Source organism: Amblyomma maculatum, chromosome 10, assembly GCF_055883805.1.
Source record: "Amblyomma maculatum isolate TAMU_Amacu chromosome 10, ASM5588380v1, whole genome shotgun sequence".
Classification (NCBI taxonomy): domain Eukaryota; kingdom Metazoa; phylum Arthropoda; class Arachnida; order Ixodida; family Ixodidae; genus Amblyomma; species Amblyomma maculatum.
Window position 1 is genome coordinate 123,323,443 of NC_139353.1, and position 22,540 is coordinate 123,345,982.

Genomic DNA, 22,540 nt, shown 5'->3' on the forward strand with positions numbered 1-22,540 from the left:
CGTGCTGCAGTTGTCACTTCCATTACGGCCAGATAAGGGTGTTGATGCCTCTCCCCCCAACACAAAAGGCATGCCTTCCGAATGCTGGCCCCAAGAAGCAGCGGCGGTAGCATCATGCGCGGAAGACAAGTTCTGGCAGCTGTGCTCGTTCTCTTCTCCTCCTTTTCCTCCTCCAGACAGGACTTAAAACTAACAAGACAAAAAAAAAAAAGCATTGGACTTCAACAGGCGGGGGGGTATAAAAGAAGAAAGATGAAGGCATCTGATGTGACTGTAACGTGTGTGTGGCGAAAACATGCGATAGCATAACATGCTTTTCGCATGTTATGTTTTTCGATGGCGACTTCCGAGAGAATACATCTTAGATTTTGTCTGTTCGTTCTTCAATGGCGTTAGGGAGATACCTTTAGAACATCAATAACTGAGAACGGCACAATACAAACAGGCACTGGCCACAGAGCTTCGAAAACAAGCGGCCGCTTCCTGTTCCTCAGTGTCCGAGTGCCTGTCTTCTTACCATGAAGGGAGTGTCCCCATCGTCCTCAACTTTTCGACCCACGAATCATTGTCACACGCGCGCAGAACCGTCCCTCGCAGGGAAGATGAGCGATTACAGTCCGTTCTCCAGACGGGCCGAGGCGTCCTTACCTCGGAGCCAGTGGGAAAGCCCAGATGTTGTGCCATGAAGAATGCGACAGCGGAAACTACATGCTTAATCTTTAGCATTGCCCAAGGCCCTTTTCCCAAGAATTCAAACCCGTGAAGAGCCGAGCACCAAGACGGTGGAAAACTTGTACACATTGGAAAACCGGAAGGTATACGGCGGAATCGGAGATCGACCCCAGTGCCTCCACAAAGCGATATGAATCCTTTACGAGTGGCTTTGTCGACGCAGAAATCACCGCTATCAACCATGGTCAATATTCCTCATTACCGACGGCTTCAGTTACGAGATATGCGAACTGAAATCCTTGGTACATTGCGGGGAAGAAAACAATTTGGTTCAGAACAGGAATCCGGAGCAAATCACGTCCGGTGGCGCCTGCATCAATAGTCTGCTCGCGCGTGCCTGCAATGGGAGGAGCGTAAGCAGCTCCACAGACTGCTTCTCGCATCTTAAAGCCGGGAGCATTACCACTAATAATACCACAGTGATATCGACGAAGCTAAGCAAAATCATACATGTATTTTCCAGCATAAGAACATATTAGCTCAAATAAAGGGTGCCAGGCAACAGGAATGGCAGGCAGTATTCGTGAATATATTTTTAACACCTGGTCATAAAAAATGCCTTTCTGGGAAAATTGCTCAATTTAATAGAAGTGCTGAAGATCCACCGTGCCAAGGCACGGGACACTGCTTCTAAACAAAAAAGATGGCAGAAAGACTTAAGACTGGTTAAGTGTAGGAATGCGAGAGTCACGGGTAAAATTCAATATAGTGAGGTTTTCTGCCCTCATTAAAGTTCATCCTGCTAGTATTGTGTGCGGTGTGTGTCTGAGTACTGGACATAGACTCCCATGCTTCACAAGGATCTGGTAGGCATATTCACCCATATCTCGGTTTCACGGAGTAAAAATTGAGAAACTTAAGCCGATGGTTGGGTTACCTCTCACGAGCTAACCTGGAATATGTTCTAACGTATGCATTCGTACGAAATGAAAAACAATAGAGAGATTTAGCTTACCGGAGACGTATTACGTCTCCCGGAGACGTACAGACGTAGACGTATCGGACGCCTACTGCGCATGCGTGAAAACTGCCGATACGTACAGGCGCTGGAGACGTACTCCGGAGACGTATGCCGCGTGACGTCCAGCTTGCCGTAATCTCTCGAGATCTCACGAGATTTCAGCAGCCATGGAGCCAAGCCGCCAAGCTAAGCCAAGCGCCGATGGGATGGTGCTACGAGTGCTTGTAGAGTGCTGCTGTGCGCAACGGGCCACATAGTTTTCCCGTTTTCACATTGGCGTCATCAAATGCTGTAATACCCTTGCCCCGGCCGTGCCAAAAAAACATCATGCGCAAGCGTTTCAGTGCGGGGGACGACCAGCAAGTAGCTCGAGATCGCCACCATCCTGTACATACACTGTACAGCGCAGGGAGAAGGCGCCGTCGAAAGAAGTTGCAACGATTTCTAGGGATCTGCCGACGGCGAACGAGCGCTCGCTCCGCTGCGCAATGAAGGCGTTCGCAAAGGCCTTTGCAAGCCAGCCAGCGTCAGAAAAAAAAAAAAAATGATTCTGGTAAGTCACTACCCACTGCCTTCTCTGTTCAGACGATCTGACTGGACAGCGGACTGTCCGAGCGGAACAATTATCATATGTGACGAAAACGGCACTTTCGAGTAGCTCGGAATGGCAGTGACTCGGCGCCTGCCGATCGCGTGCGCTCCGAGTAGGAGTGGCGGTGGATGATGCTTTCCCACGATACATACGACCCGCCCGTCTGTACACCGCCTAGTCGATTGCTGGGGAATAGCAGCGCAAAGTAAAAAGCCACTTACGTTGTGCGAATTAGATACATGATATTTCAGCATTTTTGCTAAGCATGGCTCGAGTTGCATAATTAATACACGTCGTGTAGCTGCTTTTGTTTACCTGTGCATGTAAATGTGCACAGCCACCAGGAGCCACAATAAATAAAAATTGTTTGCAAGATAATTTACTTTATCTTCTCAGACAATTGTCTGGCACCATTAGCTAACAGCACATGCTGAATGCAGTGCCAAAGCCAAATATTGCAAGAGGTCATTTAATTTTTTTTTTTGCTCCAAGCTTATGAACTTGTGTCCCTGTGTCAGCACGTGAAATGAAGTATTTTATGCTGTTGGACAAAACATTCAGGCACTGGAAGTCTTATTAGCATTTACAAGTCGCAGAGGCTGAACTGGTTTGCTCATTGTGTTATAAAAACACCTGAAAATTAAAAAAGGATCCTTGTTAAGGACCATTGCATTGAATGAAGGCAACAGTGTCTGCGTCGTGGCACTTTTCTAGTGTCCTGGCGCAACTTTCAGCTGCACAATTAGATCCTGTATTATGTTGGCAAGTTAATTACCAATCATCTGTGTCTCATATGGTTATTCCCTTTCAGATGAAAATGAGCCTGCAAGTGCCTGAATGACATGGTGCCCAGAGAGACTCATGATGATGAAAGCAATCATGACAACTCCCGGAATAGTAAGCGACAACACTTCTTATATTACTTTCTTCAATGTTCTTGTTGAACATGTTACAGCTATTTACAAAGCACTGCAATGTTCAGTCTTGATTCTCTTACTGCAGTGTACAAAGTGTAGCCAGAGTGCTAAAGTAAGCTCGTGCATGTTGTTATGCACCGGAAAACAGCCCAAGATCTCATGGCTGCAGAAATAATTATTTCTTTCATTTGTTTGCTTGCTTCCATGGCATAGCCACAAGTCTGCACAGTGTGGAGCCGCTGCCGTCAACACCAAGCCTGCAGTCAGTGCCCTTGAGGGGTGAGGACATATTTACGTTATTTTGAGCAGCACCAATTTGTAAAAAGTTTTATTTATCTCAATGCCTTAACAACTTACTATAGTTTAAAAGTCAAGACTGCTTAGTACAACTGCACTAGAACCTAGTTGTTAGCTTTTGCATTCATGCCAAAACTATGCATGGACCAGCAGCAGCAACAGTACATTATACAAAATGCAATGGCCTATGAAAGCAGCGATAAATGAAATAAATGAGTAGGAAAACAAATTATTCACAAGTTTTCATGTTCATGGTGCACACTCACGAGACCATCGCAATGCTTTGTGTATTGTTATGCTTGTCTCACTGTTTTGAACCTACACTCCATTTGGTGGCATGACTGAGTCTTCGGTTTGAGAGAAGAATGACATTTCGAAGATGAGATAACAAAAACAATGAAATTTGATTGCACTTCTGCAGACTTATGTACATACTTCAAAGGTCTTAACAGCAAAAGGTCAAAAGCAAGTTCATAGCAATGATAGACTATTGAGCCTCTTGCCCAGGGCCAGTATTGTTTTTTTTTTTTACTCGACAAGAAACCTTTAAACAATCAATCCAGCCCTCTCACAGAACTTTGGCCAAAAAAGCACGGCACATCTCTTCGGGTCAGTCAGCCAGTCAATCAAACAGTATTGGTAAGCAATGTTCCTGCAGTCATACCTTGGGAACAGGCGAGGAGACATAGAACCTTCCTTTTTCACTTCGATAGCGTTGCAATAGTCAAACAAGGAGTCTGTCTGCCAGAAAAACACAGGGCATGTCTGATGTCACATACAGCGGATCAAAACAGCATCTGTAGAACTCAACTCCTAATGGATCAGTGTAATGGTTTTATGGCCATGTCCCTTCTCCCAAACAGCCACCGTATCTTCCTGTGCGGTGTGGCCTCAGGCACCCCTCTCCAGAATGTATTCATCATCGGGCAAAGCGTGGGAAGTTCCCACATGCTTTTTCTTTTTGCGGCTTCACACTTTTGTGTGATGTTTGCCTGGACGTGTGATGCATTTCCAGCTCTTAGGTCATTGCAGCATGCTGCTGTGCATGTGCATAATCAACGCAAAAGCTCAGAAGTAATATTTTATAGAAACATTTCTACCGCAATTACCCATTTGGTGAATTTTATTTATCCTCAAGAAAAGGATGGCAAAATTCTATTATTGTTTACTCCACCCTCCACTGTGGTCTTAATGCATTGGTTGATGTGAAAAAATGATTCAATTTGTTTTCAATGTGCATCAGAAGCAGCGTTCACTGACATAGAATAACATCAAATACCATGGAAAATCTTTTGCATATGCCTGCAACAGGCAAGTCCCAGTATAGATTGCTGTTGAACGTGACACTTAGTATTCTCTGCGAGCCTACAATTGTAATGTTCCGGCTCTCATTGCTGACAGCACGATTAAAAAAAAAATTTCTTTCTGGAAAAATAATCAGCGTTGTTTTTGAACAATTTATATTAAGTTTGTTTGATTGAAACCACAACAATAATGTTAACAGGAAGGCTTTGCTTTGCTTTGTCAACGTGTCTGCATCAGTGCCCGTCATAATAGAACAGTCATCTGCATGTGGTGGTGGCAAAACTAGTAAATATCCAACAGGTGCAAGATAGGTGTCAACTTATCCGCTAAGATGACGGCCTGGAGTCCTTGGACATGGGTGACGTCAGCTAGTCGGATTAGACCTAGCAGAGTTTCAGGGCGTGAGCTCGACAGTAGTTTCCCAAAATTATGTTTTGTCTCTCGATTTATATTTTAGATTTCTGGACATGCCCATATCATATGTACCAGATCCACCCTATATATGTACGACAAATTTAATGGATATGTCAATGTGGGCAATGTCTTTGATGAACACTTTCAACAACAGTGGCCAAAGCAGGCTTCCTTGTGAAACACTGTTAGTGACTGTTAGATCGTTCAAATGGTGATTACTCAGGCATGCTATTTGTGTTTATTCTCCTCTCCTTCGGGGGCAAGTGCCAAAGGATATACCCTACAACCTGTGTGCAATTCTGTTCACAACTATATAATCACACCAGGTAGATTGCTACAATGAGAATTCACTGCCTTTTCTTTTCCTTTCTTTTTTTTCATGAAATTCTAGTTTAAGATTCGTAATTATCAAAATACCCAATTGCTTGTCCATGAACCTTTTGTACTTGCTATATACCATGGCCTATTCCCCGCCGTGGGTATGTGCCATTACCACTCAAGACAGTCATCAATGGGTCTGATACATAGGTCAGGGGTGGAAGCAGGCTCAAGCATTTTGGAGCAGCTTTGGGAGCAGCGAGACAAGAGTTTTGGAGCAATGAGACAAGAGTTTTGGAGCATTTGAATTATGTTTTGGAGCAGGTTCCTAAGGTCAAATGCCTCTGATAATTGTAGTAATTGTTTTTCTCTTTCTGACAGAAAAAGATGAGCTCTTCCTTTTTATGCAAGTTCAATGCCTCTCCAACTTCGCACTCATTTCTGACAAGACAACGGCCAACAACTTGAAACAGACTAGCAGCAAACAAAATGCTTGCTGGTGTACTTTATAACTGAACACCTAGTGTGACCTTGTGACCTAACGCATTTGCTAGTTTACCACTTCAATGCACTCAAGCAATGCCACTAATTTGGAACTCAGATTAATGGACATGACATTTCTGCTCTCTATCTTGTGCATATCCCTTTTTGATCCTATGCCTGTGCTGATAAATTCCTGAGCAGTGGTCAGTAGTGCCTTCAGGAAATGTAGATGGCACTGAAGGGTAGCCTTTTCATCCTTCAGCATTTTTACTTCACTACCTCCTTCCAATAGTTTTATCATTCTTTGCTTGAGCAATGCTGGGGCTCATTTTTTAAATCTTGGCAATAGGCCCTGTATGGCTTTCCAACACTCTTGAGACGCTTCCTAGTGAGTGACATCTTTGGAGTACCAACCCGTAACGATTCAAGTATGATTTTGTCTGCCGTAGGCCCAACAAGCTTGTTACTGAAAAAGAGGCTCGATAGGTGCCTGCTTGTTCTTAGACCACAACCATTAGAATAACTCATGTGGTTTTTCCAGTCGGACAAGTTTCCTTCCGAACGACTCACGGTAGTTTGCGCCTATCTGCTTCGCTTGCTGCTCTTGCTTCTCCCTCCACCGGCGATTCAAAAGGCTGAGAGGAGGTGCTACGTCACATGCACAGTGCATTTTTTTTGCAATTATCTCCAATCGCCAGTGACTCATATTAAATTTACTTGCAAACAAATATTTATTATGCCACATGCTTCCTTCCCTTACAAAAGTTTCGTTTGTATTAAGCCCAGTGCTAGATGCGTTATATCTTTGCCACTGGTGCAAAGACATTGTTTGCGTGTTGCACTAAATTTGATGGTAGAACATTAAAACAGCCAATTTGGAGCAGTTTTGGAGCAATACTGCATTTTGGAGCAGGATAGAGCAGGAAAAGCAGTTTGGGAGCAGAATGGAGCAAATGGAGTGGCAATTCCACCCCCGATAGGTGCATTCACAAGAGGAGACTGCTGCACTTCTGTGCCATGATATAGGGGTATGCCATATGCCCAGACATTTCACGAATAATCATGTGCGTAGTTATTCACTGCAATACCAGCTGGAGAGCAATATTAAACAACCTCCAGCTTTCTCATAACAGCTTTAATTTTACAGTAATTTCTGTGAACACTGCACCTTTTCATTCCAGGAAGGTAGAAGAATACAACACGGATGTTTTATGCAGCACATGGTGACGAACACTGCCCCGTGTGAAGATGGACATGTGGAGATCAGCTGGTGAAATCTTAGCAATCAGTTGACAAGATGCTGATTGCGCTGATGAAAGAATGAAAGTTATTTATGTTGGCACTATATCACATTGCAGATAGCACCAGTTTATTTTCTCCAAAACTCTCTCGACCATGTTCACTTTGTCAAATAAATCCCAAATACATTTTTGCAACACAAATGCTGTCGGTGTGTTTCTGTTCTTGCATTTTATGGTGCATAAGTAGCTAAGGCTACAGTTTTGCAAATACAGGTCCAAAATTATCTGCAAATTTTAAATTGCATATTTTAAGAAATATTTGCATTGTGAGAATTGTAAACATATGCAATGACTCGAAAAAAAAGATATGTGCGCAACCTCTCTCAAGTGAGCCTCAGCTACAACGTTGAAAACACTGTTAGTGGCCTGTGGTCACCACTTCACCAAAAGAAATTCAAAATGTCCCGTCACATAGTGGTAATTGCTAAAAACATATCATAGGTCAGTGTTTCTCAAATAAGGGCTCACGAAGTGATTTTCAGGGTCCACGAAACCCACAGCTGCAAAAAAAAAGAAAGATATGCGTGATAGCTTTGGCCTGACTACACACAGTTTTGCAGGGTTAAAATCTAGAAGATTCAAAGGAGACTTTAGTTTATGAAAAAAAAAAAAAAAAAGAAGAGTGCGGAAACAGAGGGAGAGGGCATCTGCGGCATTCATTGATGCCAACGTTGGTAAAACTCGAGCTCTGGCTGCACTACTGGATGGGGCTACAATGCAAAGCGTCTCGGGCATGATGACAACATGACAGCTCAATGAGAGTACAATTAATTCAGTAGTGTACAGAAAACTCTGAATAATGACTCTAGCAGTACATGCGATCAATAATTATATGAGCTGTGAATTAGCGGCATGAAGTGAAAAACCATAAAATGGCATCATCACTTTTTGCATCTGGTAGCACAGGTTCTCACTGAAGCCGTCAGACGGCCTGACGAAGACAAGCTGTGGTGGTTCGCCACCTCGTTCGCCAAAGCAGATGGCACTTCACACATACAGACACTTTTATAACTCAGATGCCACCTTTCCTTAATCTAGACAATACACAAATGCATACACAACCGTTCGGGTGAAACACTAGAGACGGCCCACGTGGCACAACTCATGTACAGCGTTCAGACTGGTGGTCTAGTGCATATTTGCGGTCACAAGCATCTCGTGCCACTAACAGTTCGAAGTCAGCGTTGGGAACAAGTGAAGCCGTTGGTCCGGAGCACAGCTGTCAGGTGTCCACCGGTAGACGGTCACGCAGTCAAAGGAGCATGGGAGACAATGCCGAACCAAAGTCATCGCGTCCTTTCAATTCGCCAAGTAGCGAGATGGCAAACTGAAGCTGTCATATCGCTGCACACAACACTCGGGCAAAAACCCCTGCATTTGAACACGAACACTATCACACGCCACCCTAAATGCCACCACGCACACACCATGTCATGTTGAACACTGTGAAACGAGAACGAGAAAGTAGTCATGCACTGCTGCAATCAATCGAGATAAATATTGCTGCATCTCGCATAAAAAAAAAATTCATAAAGCTGCATCTCGGCATAACAGCGTCAACAAATGAACAGCATAAATCTTTGGGTAGCATTGTTGCATGCAGTGATGCTCATCTTGGAAATGGAGTAACTGTTCTAGAAAACGCGGACAACAGAAACAGAAGTGGACATGGACGTACACAGGCTCACAACTGTATTTTACTAACCGAAAGAGGACATATATAGAGCAAGCAAAAGTATAGCGTTGAGCATGTGGTTTTGTGCACTTTATATATGTCATCGTTACTTAGTAAAATCCAGTTGTGAGTCTGCAAGCCTCCTGTCCACTTGTTTCTGATGTCCAAGTTTCCTAGAGCACTTACCCTATTTACAAGATATGCACCACTGCATGCTGCAATTATTGCTGTAAGGAATACAGAGATGAATTCTGCGACTGTTGACAAATGCCTCAACTATGAAGGTCACTGCTTGCCATGCTTGTCCATATTTTACTGAGAAAGGCAGCCTAAAAAAAAAAAAAAAAAAAAGATGTTCCAAATTTTTTGACCGCAGGACGTAGGCCGACACTTATGTCTGAAAAGGCACAAGGTATTGACCAACTGAGGCAGACACAAGACAAAGTAGATAGACACATGACAGCTGTACAAAGATGTTCGGCAGTTCATTGCGCAACTTTATACATGCGCCCTACCTGTTACCATCTCAAAGTTTGGTTCTTGAAATAGTCAATAAAAGCAAAATCCCATGCTACGCTGCCAAACCCCCCTCTACAGCTTTCCTAACACTGCTAATTGCCTTGTTGAAGGCAACATGATGAGGTTGCAGTACGGCACCTCCAAACAGCTTGTAGAGTAGAGGCCATCGGGGGTAGGCTGCATCACTATAGATCACATATTTATGACCCATAGTGATCTTCTGCAGGTTCTCAAAGTGCACCGTCTCCTTGAGAATCCCTAAAAGATAGCAAGAATTAAAAATATAACCAATGCGGGTCTACACAGGTGCCTCTTCTTTTTGTATAATGAGATGTAATTACAGTTGCAAGTTTTTAGATACAATTTTTTCCTACAAATTTATAAAATGCCACATGCTAACACAATCTTGCATCACATACTTAAGTGCCACGTTTCTTTACAGATGAAATGCTGTTTTTCATGAGGTGGGTCATTGAGTACCCTTTCCCAAAAACCAACTCAAAAAATATAAAAGTACTTGTGGAATTTTCGCAGCAGAGATGTTAGGCTTTAATTTGGAAATGCACTCCCCTGAATATGAAAAACATATTACAGCTAGTTACTGCAATGAAGACATGACTGAACAGGCTTACCTGCATCGTGACGTCTGCCTTTAAATGGCCCACTGGCAGACTATGGCATTGGTACACATTAGTGCCTGATATTTCGGCACAGGCTCCACTTGTGCCCAGAGAAGTCCTCCTTCTGAGCCACAGACGGTCGGCAAATTTGCCTTGCTGTGCCATGATGAAACCCCAGCAGTTGAGCACAAGGGCCTTCCTTTGCATGCACCGCCTGAGGAGGAAAAATTGGAGCGGCTGCAAGCAACGATCGCTTATAAAGTCCCTATAAAGTGGTCATGAGAAAATAATCTTTCAGTGTGCACCTTCTTTACTGTGCCGTAGCATAATACTTATTGCATTGCTTTTGGAAGAGTTCACTAGCGTTACCTCGTACAGGCCCATCAATTTTAAGGTGAAAATCTTTAATGGCTCATACTGTCGGCATTTGTTTGTTTGGTCACACTATAGCTGTCAATCAAATGACGTCATGATGATGCCATCAGAAAAAATTAAAATCCTGTTTTCTCTGGGAGCCGAACCTCTATCCCTCGCATCCCCATCCGAGTGCTTTAGCCAACTGTGCAACGTTCGGGATCTTGAAATACACATCAAAATTCTCCTTGTTTACTGTAAGGATGATAGTAGCGATGACAATGAAGTTGGAATTAGCAGTGATGACATTAGCAATGATAATGACGGTGCATTTAATTCATAATGATGAGAGCAAACGTGATGCACCGTGTGCACCAGCAACGCTTAGATTTTCACATTTCTGCAGTGTAGATTCCGCAGTGCTCCCGGATTTTTTCAACACTATCATCGACACTTGATTTTTTTTTTTCAAAGCAAGCGAAATTCAGAAACCTACACTATGTTATTTTCTTTTTTTTTTTTTTTTTGAAAGATCATATATACATCTCACTTTTTCAAACGGTTTGAGACAATAAGGATGTAATAAAGACCAGGAATTTCACAGAAATCATGTGCCAAATCAAAAATGAGCCAGATTCTGCTGATGTGCAGATGGAAATGAGCCAAATCTATTTTATTCTTGACAGCTTTCTTTCTCAGCTTTAGCATGATAGGGTGGACTACTGCGAGTGTAAATTCAATTATGGCTTCTCCATAACTACTTCCTTATCACTGTCTAGGATACGAAGAGATCACAGGAAAATCTGAAGCCAGAAGATAAAAACACTGGGAACATAGGCCTGCAGCAGACGAAGCAGTTTGTGCATAAAGCTAGCAAAATAACTTATAAAAGACTACATTCAGTTTAGCCTGTTGGCAGCGGCTTTCTGCATTTAGCAACATAAGCAAATAGCCGAAACTGGCAAGAAACGACAATATTTGCCGCTGTCTTGTCGCTTTGCATCCTATGTGCATCTACCATTCCCCGGCAATACAATGGTGCACTGAATTAAAATAGCTCTTCATTAAACACATTCCAACTAATTTCTACCAACAGAAAATAGCCTCACATCTTTGCTTGAAGCAGAAGCCCACTAAGCATTTATTTGCTCACTTTAGAGCAAATCAGTGCTGCTGATTGTGTGACAATGAATATTACAACTCTTCATCAGCTGTATTCACAGTATGATCGTTTACAGGTATTATTTTCACAAAGAGACTAGAAACGACTCTGAAAAAAATTTCCTTCAGTCAAAGTAGGGTCAAATATAGATTTTCATATCGATAAGGGCCAAATCCAAAATTGCTTACATTGTTTAAATTATTGCATAAAATCTTATGAAATTTCTGTGTTGAGTATTTCTAATACATGAAGCAAATTAAAAAATAACTTGTGCTGATAACAACCTTTTGCGTATTTCTCAGTTTGTGTTTCCGTGGACTTCCCTAATTTAATAAAAAAAAATATTGACTTGTAAGTGTGCTAGTGTTTATGTTGATGACCTTATGCTGTGCTAGTAGGCAAGATCGAAAAGCAGCATAGCACTGGTTGCATTCGGGACGTTAAACAGTTTCACTAAATTCGATGTCGACAAGAGAGCACCTTCCCAAAGCTCTACAACCGAGTTGGAGAGCAGGGGTATATATATATGCCTTTGCACAAGTGTGCCTAAGTTAATTGACGTTAAAAAAAAAAAAAAAAAAAAGATCAATGATTACAGCAGACGTTCGGTGACTGGGCACGAGTCAACTGCAATCTTTAATGTATATTATGTTTTACAGTAGCCAAAACTGCTCGCCTGCTAGAAACGACACAACGTCGTTACGCGCCAGAGAGCATTGGTCCCATGCCATCATCCCTAGGAGCATGAGCGCTGGTGCCTTTCGACTACAAAATGGTAGGGTTTTGACGTAGTTATATCGAGTAGAAGGCTCGGTAGCGTTTATGCACACATGGAAGCTGATGGGGATGATGTGCAATGAGTAGCGCGAGAGTGCGTAGCAGTGTGAACGCGGGATGATACGACATCCCGCCCCGCTTCTCACAAGGAATTTATCGCTTGAAATCCGCTCCGGCCTTTTTTTTTTTTTTTTTTCAAATTTGAAAGCGCTATAAGCGGTCGCACAAGTGTTAGACTGTTTTGATAAGCTCTGAACCTCAGGATTAGCGCTAATTCGCATTCAAAGATGACTACTGAAACGCCACAGCCAGTCAGCTTTGCTTTACATGTTTCGGCGGGCATATTTATTTGACACAGAAAGCACTGCTATCAATAATTTGGCTTGTAACCGTCAAGCCACCACAGCCACCACACCATGCGCTACTTACCTCGGAGAATCGCTGAAGAGCTTGCAGATCAAGCCACTTGTCATATCGTAGAGTAGATGACCGAAGTAAAAATCGAGCTGCGCCAAGGTGCCTCGGAGCCGGAGACCCTGACACGCTGCGCACTGATGACCTCATTTGGAATTAGGAGGGCTAACTGCAGCTCTCCGAAATCCTCTTTCTAGAATCTAAAAATCCTGTTGAACACTATGTTGTTGTTGGCGCCGATGTTGAAGGGTACCACGCTCACGTAAGTTCCTTCGAGGCTTTGGAATATCGCGCTCCCGTTGAAATCAATGCATGTCTTCAAATTCATCCCATGATAGGGTGCTCAAAAAAGCTGCCTGTCGTGAAGGGTGAAGGATGCTGTCGGCATGATGTAACGTAACGTGGGCAGGTTGCACCGATAGCACGAGCAAATTCTAGCACACGACCGAACACCAGCAAACACGAGCAGTTGTTTCCTTCCTCCATGCGAGCACTACGAGCACCAAAACAAACGGATTTAATGCAACTAGGCTTGGATTGTTCAGGCTTGCTGCAGGTAGCAAAGTGGTTAAAAGTGAGCTCAAATTAATAATTATTCGAAACACAGCTAACACGTCAACATGATGACTTCGGGGGATCTGCATGTGACATTTTTGTGACATTATTTGGAGCATTTATTACAAATAGCTTCTATCTTTTTTATTGGATAGCCATCATCATCATCTGCATGTACGTCTAGCGATACGTCTTACGTATGGGCGATACGTACAGCTAAAACGTGTTTTGCCCGGTGTCAGCCGAATACGTCTACATCAATTTTCACGCATGCGCAGTAGGCGTCCGATACGTCTACGTCTGTACGTCTCCGGGAGACGTAATACGTCTCCGGTAAGCTAAATCTCTTTAATATTACATCGCCCGGAACGCTAAATGAGGAAATGTTGCATCATAATTTTGATGCAAATGTAAAGAAATGCTCCCACATGAACATGCATGAACATGAACCAGTGCTGAGTACTCATAGACGAACGACATGTATAACGTTGTCTCAAGTTGCGGTGGCTTCGGTTGCGGATTAGTCTGGTCAAGGGATTTTTACTTCCCAGTTTTTGCTTGATACGGCTGCTTCGTGAGATACTTTGTGACCGCCTTTCAGGAGTATTCAGCTCTTAATCCACAGCCATCGACTTAATACAAGTCACTCTTTACAACAATATTTCACCCTGAAACCAAGGGTATCATCATTCAACTTTAGAATTTTCCCCGCTTTTGTTTAATGGGGCGGGTTTCCGAGGTGGTGACGTCGCAGCCCCGCTTAATAGATGCGAGATTTTTACCATCTTTTGCCCTCCATGTCACCGGCTTCCAGCAAAGTTTGGACAACTAGGTCTTTCGCGTTAAAAGAACAATGCAACTTTATTGTTAAACTATAAAACCCACACGAACAATCACAATTTCATCAGTGTTCTTCGCAATAAAAAACAAAAACTAAGAGCATCGCAATCTTCTCCAACATTTGAGATATCTGCGATAGAAATTGATGCTCTTCCCATCCCCTCTCAAATCAGCGCGTGGAGGTGCAATAAAAAAGTCAAACATGTCCAGAAGGCGCCCCATCCATGCCCTGCTCCGCCTGCATCACTTGGGAAGGGCCCAATGAGAGAGAGAGAGCGCGGCTGAAAGACCCCTCCCCGTCAGCGGGAAGGAACGTCTGCAAACGCCCGGAAGGTGTCACCCTAAACCAGGAGCCCTTTTTAAAATTATGTTTAAAATATATAGCCACGAAATATATCTTAAATGTCACTCGAATGCTCACAATTGCCACCTTCATGGATTGGTTGTAATAAAATATTTCCAGCAATATTCTTCCAAGGTTCCTCTGATAATACATGTACGATATGTCCGATGTATGAGCTCTGAAGGGCGCTTGAAATGCTGCCTGTAGTCTTAAGCAAACGCTCAGCTCACCTAGCGTACTGGTGCGATACTCTGTCTTACGTTCTCGGTGTTTTTGGATACAGTTACGGAACGCGACCTAATTGCGAGTTTGCTGCATGGGATGTGTCCGGAGCGCCGCAGCAGAATTAACACGTGATGCACTTTTACCTCCATTAGACAGAGTTACCGGTGTTTTAGCCGGCTTGAAGAAACGACGTCTTCACACCGATAATGGCCTTGACGTTCAGCTGATCTCCTGTCGGTTATTAGGTTCTGCTGTCACCGCCGGGTAGACGACCCCATTCCTGCTCTCAAGTTCGGCAAATAAAAAGCCTGAGTTGTAAACCAACGTATTTGCTGCCTTCGGACATCCCAGTCGTCCGATCATCTGGGGCAACGAAATATATGGTGAGCGGGAAACGTTTTCTCACGGACGAAGGGAAACAGCAACAATTTTAAGTCATCTGGCATAGCCCGAGTAGCTTTGGGACGTTATAAATGCCATCAGCCAAACCAAACCAATTCTTTAAACATAGCATTTACTGAACGAGCTGTGACTACCATGCTAGTTTCTACCCGGGTACTAAACAATTGGTAATTTCGCCAGTGCACAGTGCCATCGTTTGGAGCTCATATACTGCTGTCCTGAAGGGAAAAGTCATCATATCCAGCCTAACTACACACACTGCACTTCCAATTGGCACGTCCCTCTGCCGGCAACATCAATGTGATCCCCACTGGCTTGCTAACCGCATCCATGCACCTTTCTTCCGCCTCTGCTATGCTTACCTTTCTTTGGAATACACTCCGACGCCCTTATCTACCAACGGTTGTCTTGCCTTCACATTACATGACCCGCCATTGGCCATTTCTTCTTAATGTCGACAAGAATATCATTATCTCACTTTTGTTTCCTGATTCATTCGACACGCTTCCTGCATCTTAACGTCACCTCCTCCATAATTCAGCCCTATAGGTGAGTGCCCATAAGATGCAACTGTTATATACTATCCTCATAAGGGATACTGATAAGCTGTCATTCAATGCACTCAATTTCTATCTCTGCACATTTATATATATTCCTCTCGTGATTCGGATCTGCTGTTACCACCTGTCCTAAATAGATCCATTCGCTTTCTATGCTTTCAGCTCCTCGCTACATATTGCTAACTTTGGTTCCTTTTCAAGTCTGTTGAACGTTAGTTCTTTTGGAAGTTATATTTTAGGTGTATAGTGCTGCTTTGCCTGCCGGTTTCATTATTAATTCTGTTCATGAGTTACTTAGCAAGTCAATAATCATGGTCGAAACTCTAATAACTAAGGTATTCTCTCTTAACCCTTATTCCTAAGTGTTCACTTTCCAAGTAACTGAATACATCCTTTAAGCAAACGGGGGAATAATACTCGACAGATCGCATCACCTTGCTTAACGCCCTTGCTTGTTGGAATTTTGTCACTTTCTTTACCGAGGACTATAAAGGTTGCGAATCCTCTATACCACTATATACAAAAGGGAAATATTGAATTAAATGAAATACAGAAATTCAAGCGAACATTTTCTCGCAACCTGCACGTTGTAGGAATATTATTCGACGAATACCCAAACACCAGCTCAGACGCCCCGTTCCAACCGTACGCCGACACCTGCCTACTCATCTCCAAATGGCACAGTGTAGCTACCAACCGTTTCATAGAATGCCGACACCAGTACACCGGATGGCCGATGGCAGTAGGAGAAGCAGGGGGCCGTCAGGTGAGCCCCCAACTGGCGCTCATCGATCAGTAGGCGTGCTGCATTTCGCCACACACGGCATATAGCGCGGTTGACATGCAACTGAGTCTTGGTGGTCCTCGTTAACGAGTGCCATCACCCAGCTACGAGTGACGTGCTCTGCTGCCTTAATATCGGTCATCAGTGCGCTCCTCGTGCAGGACGTTCTTAACGACTGCGACAAGAAGAGGCAATGTGCGCGACGCGGCATTTGTAAAGTATACACAGGACCCCACTTCATAGGTGGTTCAGTGGGTCTTAACGCCAGCACTCTGCATTCTCTCTAAATGTACAAGCGTAAATACTAGAACCTCATTTTGCACATTTCATCAGTATGCTTCGTTTAAGTGACTTCATAACAGCGAGAGACTGGAAGCAGAATAATGGGCGGGCCACACAACCGTGTCAAATTTCTGCTTTCTTTTGTTTAGCTGGGCAGTTCTCTTCCCTCTCTTTTTAATCTCGCGGTTATCACCAAACAAATTTGTCCGCTTAGAATGAATGCGTCTCCCATTCATCGAGATTCAGGCACGGCCTGAACACGAAATCACTGCTCCCCAAAATGACTTTTCACTGTCGTTTCATAGAGCTCTATTATGTGTAATTTTGAGCCTTCTAAACCACGGAAAGCCCCCGCTTTTGGGTGCACATTTTCTTGTTTCCTAACCTCCATACCGCTTTGTTTTGTCATCAGCAGGACTATACCCACTTCAGAGCCTTCATTGATCCGTCAGCAACTCGAGTATGCATCCGCCACCTGGGACGCCGGTAATATCACATTAATAAATGAACTAGAGGCTGTGAAGAATTGAAGCGCCTGTTTCATAGTTGGAAATTATCATCGGGCAGCAAGTGTTACGCGTATGAAATCTAACCTCAAGCTTCAATCACTGTCTACTCGCCGTAAACTTTCACGCCTTCGTCTTTTCCGCAAACTATACTACCACAACGCGCAGTTGAAGGCTACCTGCATAAAAGAGCCATCTTTCATCTCGCCTCGCATCGACCACATTCAAAAAGTTGCTGTTCCCCACTGTAGGACAACGACCTGCTTTAATTCCTTCCTTCCTAAAACATGCAATGACTGGAACCATCTTCCACAGGAAGTTACTTGCATCATCGACCCTTCGCGTTTCAGAGCCGCATTAATCGCCCTGTTGGAATCTGATTAATCCCGAGTTGTTTCACGAATTTATTTTGGATGTTGTTGTTTGGTTGCTTTTCGTTGACTCATGCACACTATATTTCTTTTTGTTGAATTTCGTTTTGAGCTATTTTCATTAGAATCGTTTTGTGCCATGATTCCGCTTGTAGTTGATTTCGTTTTGTTTTAATACTCCCACCCCCTCTGTAATGCGAAAGCTCTGAGAGTACAATAAATGAAATGAAATGAAAATCTGTAACGAGCTCGCGAAGCTTAGATAGCGATTTCAAAGAAAAGTTAAAACATTAGTTGAATCTGCTGAATGTGGCCTGCGGAACGAAGTACGCCAAGTGAAAAAGGAGCAAATGGAACTAACTAGCAGCATTGAGTACACCCAGAAGGATATCGTGGAATTAGAGAAAACGTTGCAGCAGGAAATAGAAACAAAACTCGAAGCTAACGATAGAAAATCAGGAGCTCAACTCCCGATGCGCTTCGTTAGAAAAGAAGTCTCGAGAACTTGAGTTGCGACTACTCCCGAAACCAAAACCACAAAATTCAAGGTGTTCCAGAACAGGAGTACGAAAATGTCAATGAGATTCTGTCAAAACTTGGAGATGCACTCAAAGAGCCGATTACAGACTTGGATGTTAAGGCTTGCCACCGCGTTCCTACTCGAAATTCCGGGAAATCTAACACTGTTGTTCGATTCAAGTCCAAAGCCAAGCGTGATGGTGTGCTGCAGAAATAAAAAAAAGATGGACGGACTACGGAGGATGTTAGACTAGATCGAAACATTTCAATCTATGTCACTGAACACCTAACGCCCGAAAACAAGAAACGTTTGGAGCTGCAGTAGCAAAGAAAGAGGAACTTGACTGGAAGTACGTGTGGACGAAAAATACGTCCTATCTGCAGGATGATCTGTCAAAAATGGCGCAAGCGCTTATGCTGAACAGACACATCTGATCCCGATCCTTAGACTAATATGAAAGAAATGCCGAAAGTTGGACGAGTTGTTTAACCTTCATGATGAAAAATAGCGCAAGAAGTACGCGAAGGATAGCGCTTGTCCGTGTCGTCCTTCCGTCATTCGTGTACTTCTTGCGCTATTTTTCAACATAATGTAAAAGAGACAGCACTTTTTACACTGTGTGAATTCAACCGTTTTCTAAGAAACAATGAGCGCGGTAAATATTTGTATATGCTACACTTGAACACGCAGTGCGCTTTAAATAAAACGGATCAACTCACAACTTTTTTCTCTAGTCTTAAAAGCACGTTTGACGTAATCATGATGTCTGAAACATGGTATCGCTTTGATAGTGAAATTATTCAAATTCCGGGATACCAGACTTTCGTTCTTAACCGAAGTTCGGAACGTGGTGGAGACGTTCCCTTCCTAATCAAAGAAAACTACTCGCGGCAGATCTTATCAAAAAACTGTCTGAGCGACCAGAATATTGAGATGTTTTCGGTTTATTCTGGCAGTCAATCTTTTACTGTAGGTTACCGCCCACCGAAAACCAGTATTAACGAGTTCCTTCGTGTTTTTGAAAAAGAAATCAATTTCTTGTCAGACAATTTCTTATCTTGTATAGGTGGTGACTTTAATATAGACATGAGTGCCAACAGCTCTGCGCAAAAGCAACTCACGATATTGCTTCAAGGTGCTAGCTTCCACAACGTCATAAATAGGCCAACGCGCATAACGGCTACGTCTTCTATCATTATCGACCATTTTATCACGAATTATAATGTGCCTTTCACCACAGGGCGTTTTGTAGTAGACATCGGCGAGCATCTACTTATTTTCCTACGCATTGATACAAAATCCCGCTTAACACATACCTTTAATCCCTGTCGGCAGCTTATCTCACAGAAACACCTTGAAACACTTAGGTGTCTTCTAGAGCAAGCAAACTTGGAACCGGTATTTTTAAGCACTGGCTCGGATGTTGCCTGTAAAGCTTTCTTGCGGATTTTTTTACCAATCTATTATGATTGTTCTCCACCTTATGAAGAAAAAGGGCCGAGAAACGCTCGCAAGCTGTGCATGGCCCCACGGCTTCTGCGACTGGCAAAGAAGCACAGAATATTCGCGAAATCTATTAGCACGAAGGATACCGCACTACTAGCCCGCTTTAAAGAATTTCGGAATTTTTTGAACAAGGAGATCAGGATAACTAGGACGACTTACCACAATAACCTCTTTGATAAGGACCTTTCTAAACCTCCTAAAAAATGGAGGCGCCTTAATCAACTTTTAAATAAACTACTCACCATAATAACATAACATACATAACATAATAACATAAAAAGCTTAACAGTGGATGGTATTGACCTAAATGGGCGTCCTCTGGCCAATGATTTTAACGAATATTTTACGGCAGTCGGGAGTCGATATCACTGCTTTGATTTTTCTTAATTTCTGGTTGACAGAATTTAACAATCTCTCTTTTTTGAGCCGACAGATGAAAATGTGGTGTACTATATATTAAAAAGCCTAAAAAATACGACAAGCTTAGACTCTTTCGACCTCCAAAGTCGTCCAATAAAATATGTCCGTCCTTTATTAGTTCCATGTTTAACGCACATATATGATACTGCGCTAATTGCAGCACATTTTCCTGTTGGTATGAAACTTGCTAGAGTGTCAGTAACCTTTAAAAAGGCAGAAAGAATTAGATTAAGTAATTACAGGCCAATATCTGTCTTACCTTTCTTCTCCAAGAGACTGGAATGCATAATTCATTCTCGAACGCATAAGTTCCATCTAAAACACTGATATAATGACTGCGAATATGGGGTTGCCAAGCATAGGTCCACGGAGCACGCAATACTTCAGCAAAACGAACATATATTAGGAAACATAGAATCCCAGAGGCTTACGCTTGGATTTTTTGTAGATTTCAGTAAGAAGTTTAATACACTAAATCATAATATCCTCTTTGCTAAACTCGAACATTGTGGTATACGTGTCCATGCCCTCAACCTTCTCAAGTCATATATGTGCTCGAGACCCCAGTATGTTGTTATCAATAATTTTCGTTCCGATGTGCTATAAATTTCGAATGGCGTGCCACTGGTTAGTCTTCTGGGTCCTCATACTATTTAACGTATACATTAATAATATCATTAATATGAGCAACGAGATAAAATTTATTATTTACGCTGACGACACCAGCTGCCAGCTTATTCTGCTCCTCCGGTGATAATATTCAACTAACGGATTCTGCAAACAAAGTACTCACTTCTCTGAAAGAATGGTTGTGCCTAAAGTTTTTGACGGTAAACAAATAAAAAACAAATGCAATAATATTTCATGCTAAGGGCAAGCTAGTAGGGAATGCGCCATTTATATTTTTCGGTGGCTCAAGAGTCGAATATGTCCAATCATTAACATCAATTGACATAAATTTTATTAACATCAATTGGCATAAATTTTACACCCACAATGTCATGGGATACTCAAATAAACAAGGTCTGCACTAAGCTTTCTAAATTCAAAGGTACAACATCTCGTAATAAATATATTCTGCCAACGAAAACAAAACTTGACATCTACTATGCATTATTTTCCTCCTACTTAGGGTACTGCTATTACGTATGGGGAAATACCCCTATATGTCCAATTTGCAAAAGCTTTTTGTTCTGCAGAAGAAAATGCTACGCGGTATAACAAATTCCTCCTATGACGCCCCAACCCGTCCCATACGGAAAAAATACAAACTAGTTCCAGCCCTTAAGCTGTTTGAGTACAGGCTTGCTTGCTTTTATAAAAAGCATCCTCACGAAATGGCCCCTTTTTGTCCCGCATTGTACAGCTGGTGCCACACAACACGCCCTATACTACAAGAAACCCTGAAATGTTATAAGTACTCAGGTGTACAATAAACTATGGTTTTGCTATGTTGAAATATATACTGCCAATATGTATGACTACTTTTCTTTATAGCAACATATTCAAAATGACTTCTTCATTTCCTGCGAGAAATGTTCACTGATTAGGTTGTATTGAAAGAAATGTGTCTATCGACCATTCATATTTTTTACTTTTTCCTTGTCATTGTATATTTTTTCGTCTCTTTCAAAGCACTGTCCCATTTTGTAATGCGTGAATTGTTCCTTTTATATCGCGTCAACTGTCGCTACGGTTCATCACTGAATTTACGGGTGGCGAAGGCTATCAAGAGATCATTGCGAACTGCTTTTTTTTTTCATAACCCGCGCTTTTTGTAAGACAAAAACGGAATAAGCATTCATCCATTGATTGATTCATTCATTCATTCATTCATTCATTCATTCATTCATTCATTCATTCATTCATTCATTCATTCATTCATTCATTCATTCATTCTGTAAGAGAAGGTTTAATCTATACGTCGAGGACGGCGTCAAGGTCGGCAAGGAAGCGCACGATGATCAAACCAGCACGATGATCTGCGCGATCACAATTCCACAGATTGCTTCCTCTTCATCAGCGTCTAGCAAAAAGGGCTCATCTTCTTCGCAATTCATTCATTCATATTTGTGTCACAGCATCGGGACTTCATCTTCCGTAGCTCTCGGCCGAAGATTCTTGACGCAGCTATGATGCTGTGTACGCCGACCATATTATGTTTCGTCGTATCTGTATCTCTTTTCGATCTTCGGTGCGCTTCTGCGTCACAGAATCAACGACGAAACGTTCACAGGATGGTTAGCGCTCTTTAATGCAAGGTTCCAGCTATAGAGAACAATTTCACTATATCATTTCACAGATACACAGGAAGACAGGTCGCAATAGGACATGTCGGAGTAAGCTGCCAGCTGCAACAATCGTCGGGCGGCTGTCTGCACAGCG

The 22,540-nt window shown here is 42.7% G+C and overlaps 1 protein-coding gene and 1 long non-coding RNA gene across 4 annotated transcripts in view; one reads left to right on the plus strand and one right to left on the minus strand.

Moving 5' to 3' along the window:
• Positions 1-22,540, minus strand: part of LOC146177390 (protein stum homolog) — a 316,488-nt gene that overhangs the window by 90,751 nt on the left and 203,197 nt on the right. The gene's annotated exons all lie outside the window — the stretch shown is intronic.
• On the plus strand, positions 1,742-7,541 carry LOC146177391 (uncharacterized). 2 transcript variants are annotated; one of them, XR_014701027.1, is made up of 4 exons: positions 1,742-2,246; positions 3,097-3,182; positions 3,416-3,481; positions 7,201-7,541. It is a non-coding gene; the product is annotated as an uncharacterized LOC146177391 (long non-coding RNA). The 2 variants fall into 2 exon arrangements; XR_014701026.1 differs by lacking the exon at positions 1,742-2,246 and having other exon boundaries at positions 2,795-3,182.